Source organism: Homarus americanus, unplaced genomic scaffold, assembly GCF_018991925.1.
Source record: "Homarus americanus isolate GMGI-L3 unplaced genomic scaffold, GMGI_Hamer_2.0 scaffold51859, whole genome shotgun sequence".
In the NCBI taxonomy this organism is placed as follows: Eukaryota; Metazoa; Arthropoda; class Malacostraca; order Decapoda; family Nephropidae; genus Homarus; species Homarus americanus.
This window is the reverse complement of record NW_024711292.1, coordinates 7901881-7913779: the sequence shown is the minus strand read 5'-3', so window position 1 is coordinate 7913779 and position 11899 is coordinate 7901881. Positions and strand designations below refer to the sequence as shown.

The window sequence follows — 11899 nt, the reverse complement described above, 5'->3', positions numbered from 1 at the left end:
CACTTTCACACTTACCTATGTGATTTAAGACGGTGATGGTGGTGGTGCTTTTTCAAGACAGTTGTAAAAGACTCCGTTTTCTATGTCGTCAATATAGCAGGCTGATGCAACCTGAAAGGTGATTTTCACTTAGCAATAAGTCATTAAAGATATAAATGATTTGATCTCTCAGTATACCGAATATTTGTTTAAATGTGTAGCAATTTCACACACAGTGCTCCAGCGATCTTGGTTAAATTAGACAGGTAACATTTAGGTGTTCCGGGGTGTACCAATACAGCCGACATTTTAGCCCGCCTGCACACGACCGTACGACAAGGACGGGTGTTATCGGACGTATTATTGTGACTTACTGGATGGGCAGTGTATATGGTGGGCAACTAGTTTTCTATGTGACATTTTTACCGATGATTCAATAGCGTTAGAAGACAGTCTTAATCATCCAGTGTATTGGATAACCTTGTTAAATGTGGGCACTTAAAGTGTCTGAGCTATTGATTGGTTATAAGTACAGGAACTGTAAACTATAGTACACTACCAGTATATACAGGACGAACAGGGAGTCTTTCCCTCATTGTTTACATCAATCGGTTCCCACTGACACCCGTTTGTCAGGCTGGTGTTTATTGTTAGGTGGTCTCTTCCGAGGATGTCAAATTATTATCAATGTGTAGTCTCCTTCCGGGTCCACCCCTTTGTTTCCGTCCACATGCACGGAACCAATTTCCTTTGTGGGTAATTTATAATGATTCGCTCCCCCTGATGTTGACTACTCAATTTTTTCCCGGCAAAGCAATCCAGCAACTTAAAGCAATTTTTAGGAGTTAAACCTTGCACTAATGTAGCGTATATAATGCTCATTGGTCATGCAAATAACAATGATTATATAATTTTCACCGAGAATTATCTGGTTCATCGCATACCAACGCTGATGAGCAGTGTTGGTATTTATACCTAGGCTTTCATTAGTTGTTGCCAATGTTATGTGTTACTGCATTTGACAACTAAATTATTTAACCGCATATTCTGGGTTAGTGCAGTACGTACCATGCATTACCTATCAGCAGTTAAAAAAATAAAAGACGTATTTCTGGGTATCAACAGCTGGCTTGAGCCTGTATTAGTGAGCCGGCCGGACAAACACAATAGTTAGCGTGAGTATGATGGAGGTGTTGTACAGGGGTAGGTGTGTTCCTTCCTCCTTGTTCTTTTTCTCAGAGCACTTGCATTAAAATCCGATTACACACCATTTATATGATTGACGACGTAACCTAACCTAACCTAACCTAAACTCATCGTCTAAGTAGTATAGTAATCGTCCATATGGGATGACTCCAAAAATCCTGGCTGAAGACGCGAGATACTGCAAGGTTACTTATACAGACAGTTCATAACTCGTAAAGGGGCGGTTAGTCGTCGCCTTAAACCAACACAGAACACACTCACGCCCGTCAATTTAAGACAGGAAACACCATGGTCTTGTAAAATTAGACTGTTATTATGTGTGTGTGTGGGCAGGTGACCGCATAATTTGCAGGTAAAGGGACCAGGTGTTCCTATAGCGTGAGGGTCTGCAATATATTTAGGTTAAGTTAGTTTAGTTTAGTTTAGTTTAGGTTAGGTTAGGTATGGTTAGGTTAGGTTAGACTAGAGATAATTTTTGTAGACCGCACCAGGGAAGTGAAGTCCTTCATATCAACACCCGAGGACGAGTTACTGCACCACGTGAACTGAACACCACCCGGTGTCCCCATGACCACGTGAGGTCCTTCATATCAACACTGAGGACGAGCTACTACACCACGTGAACACTACACCACCTGGTGTCTCCAGGACGAGTTACTGCACCACGTGAACTGAACACCACCCGGTGTCCCCATGACCACGTGAGGTCCTTCATATCAACACTGAGGACGAGCTACTACACCACGTGAACACTACACCACCTGGTGTCTCCATGACCAGCCCAGGCCCGGGCCATCAACTGCAATCTATAATAATTTTCCTTCTCTCGGCAATGAAAGCTTTTGTTAAACGACCCACCCACCCCATGTCTTTGTATGTAATAATTTATTTTTGTCCAATGTATATTTTCAGCCGAACTTTTTCAATAAACCATTAATTATTATTATTATTATTATTATTATTATTATTATTATTATTATTATTATATTGAGGTAGAACATATAAAATGAGAATAATAGTTTTAATGATGAAAACTGACGGTATTGTTAACTCAAGATAAGGTGTGCAGACAAAATATTGAGAACAAATTAAAAAAGACAGAAGACACACATAATATAATATCAGGTTAAGAATCATGATACGCAAGTATGCTCAGCACAGGTATAAGATTTAGGTGAACTATAATCACAATAGACGGGGATATTGTGTGTGTGTGTGTGTGTGTGTGTGTGTGTGTGTGTGTGTGTGAACTTATTGTACATGCAAGAGCGGGCGTATGTGCTAAAGTGTGTGAGTGTGGGTGTGTACGTGTGATTGTCGTCAATTTTGCTCCAGTAAACACTGTGGCATCCAACACAGGATGTTTACTTGTATCAGCTTACCTCCATCTTCCTCCTTCAGTCACTCTCTCCCTCCTTCATTCCCTTCCTCCTTCACTCCCTCCCCTTCACTCTCTTTCTCACTCCTCACTCACTCCTTTCCTCCTTCCCATCCTCCATCACTCCCTCCCTCCTTCAACCACTCACTCCCTTCCTCACTCACTCATTCACCATTAACTCCCTCCATCTTTTCCTCCTTTCTTTCCTCTCTACTTCCCTTTATTTCCATCTACTCCCTACCATTTCTTCCTTTCTTACCGTCTACTCATATCTTTTCTTCCCCCCTTCCTTTCCGTCCAATCCACTCTATCTCTTCCTTTCCTTCTGCACCCTTCTTTGTATTTACTATCTTTTCTTCTTCTTCTCCCGTCCTTTTTCCATCTCTCCTCTCTCCCTTTCTCGTTAGTCCCTCTCTTGCTACTCCCTCACTCTTATTCTTTCTGTTATTGGTACTCTGTCTGTCTGTCTGTCTGTCTGTCTCTCTCCCAGCCTCTCCCTCTCCTATCACTTCTTCGCAATCTCTTTCTCTTCTTTTCTTTCTAGTCTCTGACTTATTCTCTTTTATTGTTCGTTGTCTTTCTTACCCTCCAGCAAACACCAATTACCGAGACCATCTATGTCAATGGGATTGGGATTGAGGTGTTGACTGACAGCCTGGAAAATAATTAATCGGCTTGTGACTTCCTAAAAATAATTAGCTGTCGACGTGACAGAAGGAAAAAACTCATGACGTCATGATGAATTGATTAGTGTGTGGCATAATAAGATTTTTTTGTGGAAATAATTAGGTAGTTACGTCATATAGATAATTAGGTGGCGACGTAACAGAAAAATAGCTTTTGACGTCATTATAGATTAGTTACTTAATAGTTATTATACTGTAGATAATTAAATTGTAACATCATGAAAATAATCCGATTATAACATCGCTATAGGCGATCAGATTAGACATTACTGAGGATAATCAGGTTGATATCACTGAAGAAAATCAGATTATGACATTATCACACTCAGATTATGATTTCATTGGAGACAAACCGACTGCGATAACCTACAAAAATTGGTTGTCATATCACAAAAAATATGACATCACCTTGTGACGTCATAAGCATAATTAGCTTGATATGTCACTGTCAGTTATCGTCTTGTAGCATTATGGACAGTGAAATTGCTTTTAACGATATTGAAGAAAAAATTAGTTCACTGTAAAAAAAAACAAAAAAACAGTCTGACACCTTAGATAAGAGTAGCTTTTAACGTTACTGTTCTGTTCTTTCACCTACTCTCTTCCTTCTTATAATCAATGAATTATTTCCCACTACGACTAATTCTATCCAATCTTATGCTGATGATTCCATTCTTCACTCTTCTTCTCATTTTTCCATTTCCCCTAATTCTCAAACTAGATCTGTTTCTAGCGCTGATATCATTTCATCTATCAATGCGGATCTGTGCAGCACCACCGAATGGGGAGGTAGAAACTGGGTTAAATTCAATAGTAATAAAACAGTATTTACCAATTACACTTCCCAAATTAGATGATCTCCCACCAATCACATTTCAGGACGCAATCATTCTGCCAAGTTCTAAAATAGATAGGCTGTGCCTCACCATTTCCTCTAATATGTCATGGATGCCACACATCCACAACATTGCTAAAGCTGCCTCCCGAAAGCTGGGAATGCTGTACACATGCCGGAGATACTTCACTCCTGAACAGTTGCTTCAAATTTTTAAGGGATAAATTCGTCCCAACTTGGAGTACTGCTCTCATATCCAGTACTGGATACTCTTCTTCTGTTCAACTGTTAGATAGGATGGAATCAAAGGCATTTCGTCTTAATGACTGTCCTCCTTCAGTTGACAATATTTCTTCCCCTTCTCTTCGCCGCAATATTGCTTCACTCTCTCTCTTTTACAGGTACTTTAACGGGCAATGTTCGGTGAATTTGGCATCCTGTGTACCGCCGGTAAGGCCGTGGGCTCGTAACACACGTCTTGCCCGCGGTGCCCACCTTTTCTCTGTGGCTGTTGGTCAAACTAGAATAACCCGTTATAGTACATCTTTCTTTCATCACACAGCCAAACTGTGGAATGCTCTGCCTTCTTCTTTGTTTCCATACTCATACAATCTGCCTCACTTTAAAAAGCTGATTTTCCGGCATCTTCGTGGTGTAGATTATTATGGTCTTTTACTTCTTTATTACATATATATATATATATATGTAACAGATTAAACAGTGAGTATCTGCCATTACTCATAAGATTATTATTTGATATCATTTGACCTATAGCACCGCTGGATCAAGACGTTGGTGATCTACTACCATTAATAATTGTTTTTCGTGTTAAGGTGGTGGCCTAGGTCATCCAGGAGTTGAAGCTGCCTCTAACACAACCACACCCGAAGTTAGCGTTTAATAACATGATAAAATAAGATTGTAACAAAAACAATAAAATTTCATAAACTGTTAACATGTCTAAATTTTATGCGAACAAAAAGAATTAAAATCATATAAGTGATTAAGAGTGAGTCTGAATGTAAAGTTGTTTAGTTGCCAATGAAAAAAGGAAGTCCATGGCCTCATTAACTGGTGAGGAGTCCAAGGCTTACTTATAAGTGGCATGGAAGACCCACTTAAGGAAGGGCTGGCAGGTTAGAGAGCGATCCTGACATTAGGTGCTCGAAAACACATTACCTCTTCTCAGGTGCCGACACCTGAGTGGCGTTGTGGTCAGGCCTCCCTCCGATTGACGTCATTCCGAGGTACTAACGCATGCTTAACTGGAGAGGAGTGTTACACTGTGTTGACCACCACTTCCGGTAGCAAGTGGCGACGGACGTCTGGTTACGACGCCAGCGAGAGGTAGAGGTGCTCGTGGTTATACTCGGGAGGTTCTTGCAGGTGTTATGTGGCACTGAGTAAAAGTCCCTAAATAGTCAGATGCTGAGCTAGAAAACTTTCGAAGTTGATGACAATGATTTTAATCCCGACTATTCTAAAGAAGATTTGAGTTTTACCAGTTTCCGACACTTCAGTCTCACTAACAGTAGTGAAAGAGTGAGAGACAGCGCAGGAGGTAGTGGTCCATACGCTCTTTTATCGTATACAAATAATTTCATTGCCTTCTCTAATTTGTAACTTTTTCTTTAATTTACGATTCAAATGGATCAATGCTCACCCTTATACTGTATTAACATTAAATTCACTCGAGATTTACCTGTGACTTAGATCATGGGTGGGGAAACTATGAGGTCGGGGGCCACATCGGACTTATGAGGGCTCTTCGCGGGCCACCTATTATTTTCAAAGCTAACAATAATCCTTGCAGATATACCGGGTATGGCCGCTACCCTGGAACACCATCCCAATGCAGTTCTACGGCGAAAGGACTCAAACTAGGTGTTTTAAGCTGGGCACGAGCATGCAAATGAAACTGACAGTATGGCTTTTATAATAACATTTATAATTTTTAGATCCTGACATCGTTTGTAAAACCCCATGTTTTCTTTTCATTATTATTTTTTCATTAAATCTCAAACGAGCTGAAACTTCGGACGTGTACAACCAGAATAGAGATATAGATTAAAAAAAAATATCGAAACAATAAAAAAACTAAAAAACATCAACAGATCCCCTTAAAAGACATGGACTATAAGAGGCTACAGTTTCCTGGTCCCTGACATAGATCAACAACAAAATATAAAGCATTCTAACACGTCAGATGTTTACATATTTTTGAAAGTCTCAACAATAGTTAGACATCCAAAACCTGCTCCATGAAGGTAAAAATTCCAATGGTCAGGTTAGATACTTCAGCAATTATTGGCTCATGATCCGCGAGGCAATTGACTTGAGGATGATTCAGTGATTTCTTGGCTTGACTTTCTTAGCTTGTACTTTACGACTTAATGTATACTCTTCTCTTTTAGTCTCATCTTAAGATTGGAAATATTGGTGGCTGGAAGGTGACTGTCTGAGTACTGATAGTAAAGACGCCTCAGCAGCAGCAACAAAATTTTGATTAAAAGATATATATATATATATATATATATATATATATATATATATATACACTGTATATATATATATAGAGAGAGAGAGAGAGAGAGAGACTGGGATGCTGGGTTGTTTTAGTTGTCCTCTGAACTATTTATCTCCTTGGACTGATTCTTCTTACAAGGAAATGTTATGGAAAATCAGAGAGTGGTGGTCAGTGACCATGATGACAACCCTAAATATATGAATGTAGGAAAATATGTTACAGGAGAAAGAGTCACAGGAAAATAAGTCACAGGAGAAAAAATCGTGGGAAAAATACGGGAAAAAAGTCACAAATCTTCCTAGATTAATTTAGGCTACTTAAAAAATGTGACTTAATTTCCTGTGGCTGTCTCCTAACCAGAACTGGGATACTTTTCCGTGTTTTTTTTTCTTCAGGTATATATGGTGGATAAACGCAACCCAAATATATATAACCCTCCTTGTGTTAATAAAATAATCACAGTCAATTATCTATACTCTTATGAACTATGTCAATGATTGTTAATGTATCCTATGTATAGACAATTAAACTTCCTTAAACAATATCTATTCGGGTATGGCTGTGCAGTATTCTTAGGTGCCCATTTTTCTTTAAGGTTTTGTAAGCTCGTGCTGTATATAATACTGTTGCCAAATCATTTTGAACATCCACTGTAGATGAATTGACACGCATCACTTACGAACTGATGCACCATTAAAAAACTATTAACCTACAATTGATGTTAACTATTATCTTTGGTGTGTTCTTAAGATCATTATATCTATCTGAGAGCTAGCTGTCTGTCTGTTGTTTGGTGTATGTAATTTTTAGTATACTTCATTATATTAAGTGTTATGAAAATTAAAACAATTATACTAGTATATTATAGACTCAAAAATCATTGCATATATAAATAGCCGAAATCTTATAATGTGGTTTGAAAAAAAAAATGATAATACAGTAAAAAGGCATCGCAAGCAAAATACAATGAGGGTCAAAAGTTCCTCCCGCCCAAAATGAAGCAGCATCGACCTCAAATGAGATGATACAGTTAGAGTAAGTCAGTTCGGAGACTCATTCCCGTGGCTCAGTTTCACCATGGGGAACGAACTTTTGTTCCCGACTGCACTTACCCAGATACTAATACAGTTGGTATTTTGTCTGATTCTGAACAAAATTGCATTTACGATTTCATACTTGCCAACTGGGCAATGAGAGGAGAGAAGACTGCTCCAGTTTGAATAAAATTATCACCACGACACCTGCAGTAAACAACCTCATATTCTCTTTAAAATGATAACTATTCAGAGAGATGTACAGTATCTTTCTTCAGTTTTAATATTTAGTGTATAACTTTAAGAACTCAGCAGTTAAACTCAGTAATATATAATAACGTCAACATGTAGATTGTAGACCGATAATATAAAGACCTTATGTTGTCGCCTGAATTAAGAAAAATAAAACTATCTTGTCAGAAATAATTACTAGAGTACGGTGGTTGATAATTACAGCAGTTAAATACTTAAAATAACAGCAACAATTTCCTGACAGGGCGTAAATTAGCTTAATAACTGCAGCTTCTGAAAAAAAATGGGGACGCTACGACATGGGATTCCACTAAATTTATCACCATATCTCACCAGCCAAACGATGTCCGAGGCTTAATTAATATAAATGTTAACTAAAGTATTTAAAACATCCTCTGCGATGAAAAGTCAATTGTAAATTTGCTACCAATGATCCAAATAAAGAATTTCACGATAGTGCTTGAAATTAAAACTTTATCACGCTGATTATCTATTATGTAGGAGAAACTGGTTATGTCCCGGTGTTCGCCGAGTGCCGGCCGTTAACGTGTTGCGGTAGCGAGCGGCTCAGGATGACTGATACTAATTACCGTCGCTGGCACAACAATAGGACAATTACCATACTATCGCACAGCCGCGACTCTCATGCACCTAATGTTCCTACTTCGGCCCTGACATTCAATGGCTGACGAGAGTGAGTAAGGGTGGCTGTCTGTAATATCAATACTCTCCATCTTTTGAGGGGGATTTTTTTTTAGTGTAATGTTTCAATTGGCGCCTATATCTTCGTTGCACTCCCATTCTTTACTCGTTTAATATTTCTCAAACTTCTCAGTAATAATTCCAGCTTCATAAATCAAATCACTATCTCTATTTCCTAACCGCAAAAAGCGCTTCACAGCCTTAGTTGTAGTGGCGCAGTATTACGCAATGCACATCAATAATTATTGATTGAATTTCAGTGTAATTCTGAAAATGAAAGAATAGTCAAAATAACGACTATAAAGGTGCAATACACTTTCTAAATCGCATTTTTACAAAAGTTCACAAAATAGATGTACACTTCTATTACTCTGTTAAATTATATTCATTTAAATTATCTCATAGTATTAAACCAAAGGTGTAACTCGGGAATTTCCAAAGAAGATTATACGATCACCCGTTTCATATAACATGGCTCTTTTTTCTTTGAGTATTGTTGTTGCTCTGATGAACGAGTATGATGTATATTGTACTGATCTTTATCAAAGATGAACTTAAAGCTCGTATTCTTCACTAATACATATACTATTAAAAAAAAAATAGTTGTTGGTGTTATAATATATTACTGTACTTAAATAAGGTATATAGATTAGTAATTACCCCAATCGCCAATAAACGTAAATTGTGAGAGATAGACCAAACCAAAGAGTCTGTACGATACTTACCATCTAATCAAACTTAAAGAAAACCCTCTGTATAAACCTTATGTCATCATTGCCGTTGTCTTCAATCAAATACAATTTAAAAATCGGGGCCCCTTTACCCTAACTCTCACACAAAATTACACTCACCTTCGTACACCCCCCCCCCTCCCACCCATTAGAGACTGGAAAGTTTGGAGTTGCTCAGTACTTTGTTATTTGAAGAGGAAGGTGATGTGCATCAACATCTCCATGAGCCTTACTCAGTCATATGTATACACATTTGGAAATAGTCGATGGTCACTCAACAGGACAGTCTTAAGCCAAGGAGACTGACAATAGAAGACTATCAAAACTAACTCGTAGAGTGCATCATACAGTCAATGAGGCATTTCCTCATCATTGAAAACACCGAGTATTATTTATGTTTATTACATGGTATGAGTTAAGATTGAAATTAATTATGTATAAACGTGGAGTCAATTAAGCTTTTTCTGATCTCATCAAAAAGTGGACAAAGTTAATGTAAGATTAAGCAGGAAATAACATAATTTTGTCTTGTTATAAAAAATAACTCACGAGAAAGTAAGGTCATATGGGGCTAAAAACAAGATGAAAATAAGAAAGCTTGTGGGATGTAGAACAACTCGATTATGAAAGGGGTTGATTATATCCCTTGCCCTGCGAGAATACAAGAATGAATCGATTCCCAAGAACTCAGAGATATTGTGTGCACTTCATTTCGCCAAAAACACGTCACTTTGTTCTGGATCGTTACAACACGGGGGGGATACGTTGTTATTATCACTTGATCTCCCTAGCCCTGCGGTGAAATGAAAGCACGAGCATCAATAACTGGGAACGAGAGGTTATACAATTCTAGATATACATTAACTTGCGTAATGGTAACGTTTGTTGATAATTAACGAAATAGAATAACAGTATTTGAGACTAATTAGTTTCCGACATTAAAGTGTTGAACGATTTAGCCGAGACGTTTGTTTCTTTTATATAAACTTAATCTTATCAATCTAAGCGACGCATGAGGTGGACCCGTCAGAGTAACACGGTTGACGGTAATATTATGTTCCTCTCATTTACATAGTCTTATGGAGCTTATCCTTCACATCTAGAATGGCTCAGCTATATCTAAAATGACTTGTTTTTTAACTGAATTTACTGTTGTATAAATAATAGCTTATACCCTGTATATGTAAATGGCCCAGTTACATAAAATGACTCGCATCAAAGTTCTGGCAATACCCACATTCATATTGTTTCTGTACTACAAACTTAGGCGTTTATTGTAAGGCGTTTTAAGATGCACGGAATAGCTAATACGTAAGCTTTCCCGGACTGTCATTAAAAAATTCGACATTGTACCGAGTCTTGGGAATGACTGTTGCACAACACAGTCCTCGAAAACAATACAATTAGGAGAAGTGTTATTTGGACACAATACGGGAAGAAATAGTGACGAAAAAAATTATATATATATATATATATATATATATATATATATATATATATATATATATATATATATATATATATATATACTTCATTTTTAGTCCATATAACATGCGGACTTTGAAGTATATATGGTACCTCGTGTTTCATACCAGCTGGATTGGGTAAAATGATACTGACATCCACATAAATGGCACGGGCAGTTCCCAATCGGAGGTTCACGGCACCATCAGCTCGATGAACAGGCTTTGTGTGAAATATGACATAGTTTAGAACTGCTTTTAGTGTCTTTGTGGCATGGTCGGTAGCGTTCCCTGGTCTCACACAGTAGGTCGAAGGTTCGAGTCCTGGCTGGTGAGGTCGTTGATTATATGTTCAAAGTCCGCGTGTTATATGGACTAAAAATGAAGTGTATATGGTACCTCGTGTTTCATACCAGCTGGATTGCGTAAAATGCTACTGACATCCACATAAATGGCACGGGCAGTTCCCAATGGGAGGTTCACAGCGCCATCAGCTCGATGAACAGGCTTTGTGTGAAATATAACATAGTCTAGAACTGCTTTTAGTGTCTTTGTGGCATGGTCGGTAGCGTTCCCTGGTACTACACAGTAGGTCGAGGGTTCGAGTCCTGGCTGGAAAGAAAGACAAAAAAGTCCACCAGTCAACAATAAATAAGAATAACACAAAAAAATCGGGCCCGTTGTGAAGGTAATTTATCCTGGACATCTTCTCTCGCGGCTACGTTCGCATATTTGTGCAAGAAATACGACAAATTTCAGGTTCGTTCAAGTCTTAATTTTTGCAGTTACAGAACTGTAATCAACTTATTCACTCTTATTTAAAGTATCTTATGAGTAATGATATTAATGTTTTAATCATCTTTAAGTAATTATCAATATTGTTACACCAAAGTCACCAAAGGCTAATGAAATCTGACAGTGCCCACTTAAAAATGGCGGAGCCAAAACAGGTTTCAACTAGGCGCGATCTTTTTCAATTTGTTTTAGGTCCTATCCAATATACTACCGTATATAGAATTATTTTAATTTTTATATCACAGTTTTTTATTGCCTTACGTGCCCCCAACTCCTCAATATTAATCAAAATATTCCTCATAAGTGGCCAT

The 11899-nt window shown here is 38.0% G+C and overlaps 1 protein-coding gene across 1 annotated transcript in view; it reads left to right on the top strand.

The window, feature by feature from the left end:
* The window catches only part of LOC121876723 (multiple coagulation factor deficiency protein 2 homolog), a 100111-nt gene that overhangs the window by 50750 nt on the left and 37462 nt on the right, over nucleotides 1-11899 (top strand). The gene's annotated exons all lie outside the window — the stretch shown is intronic.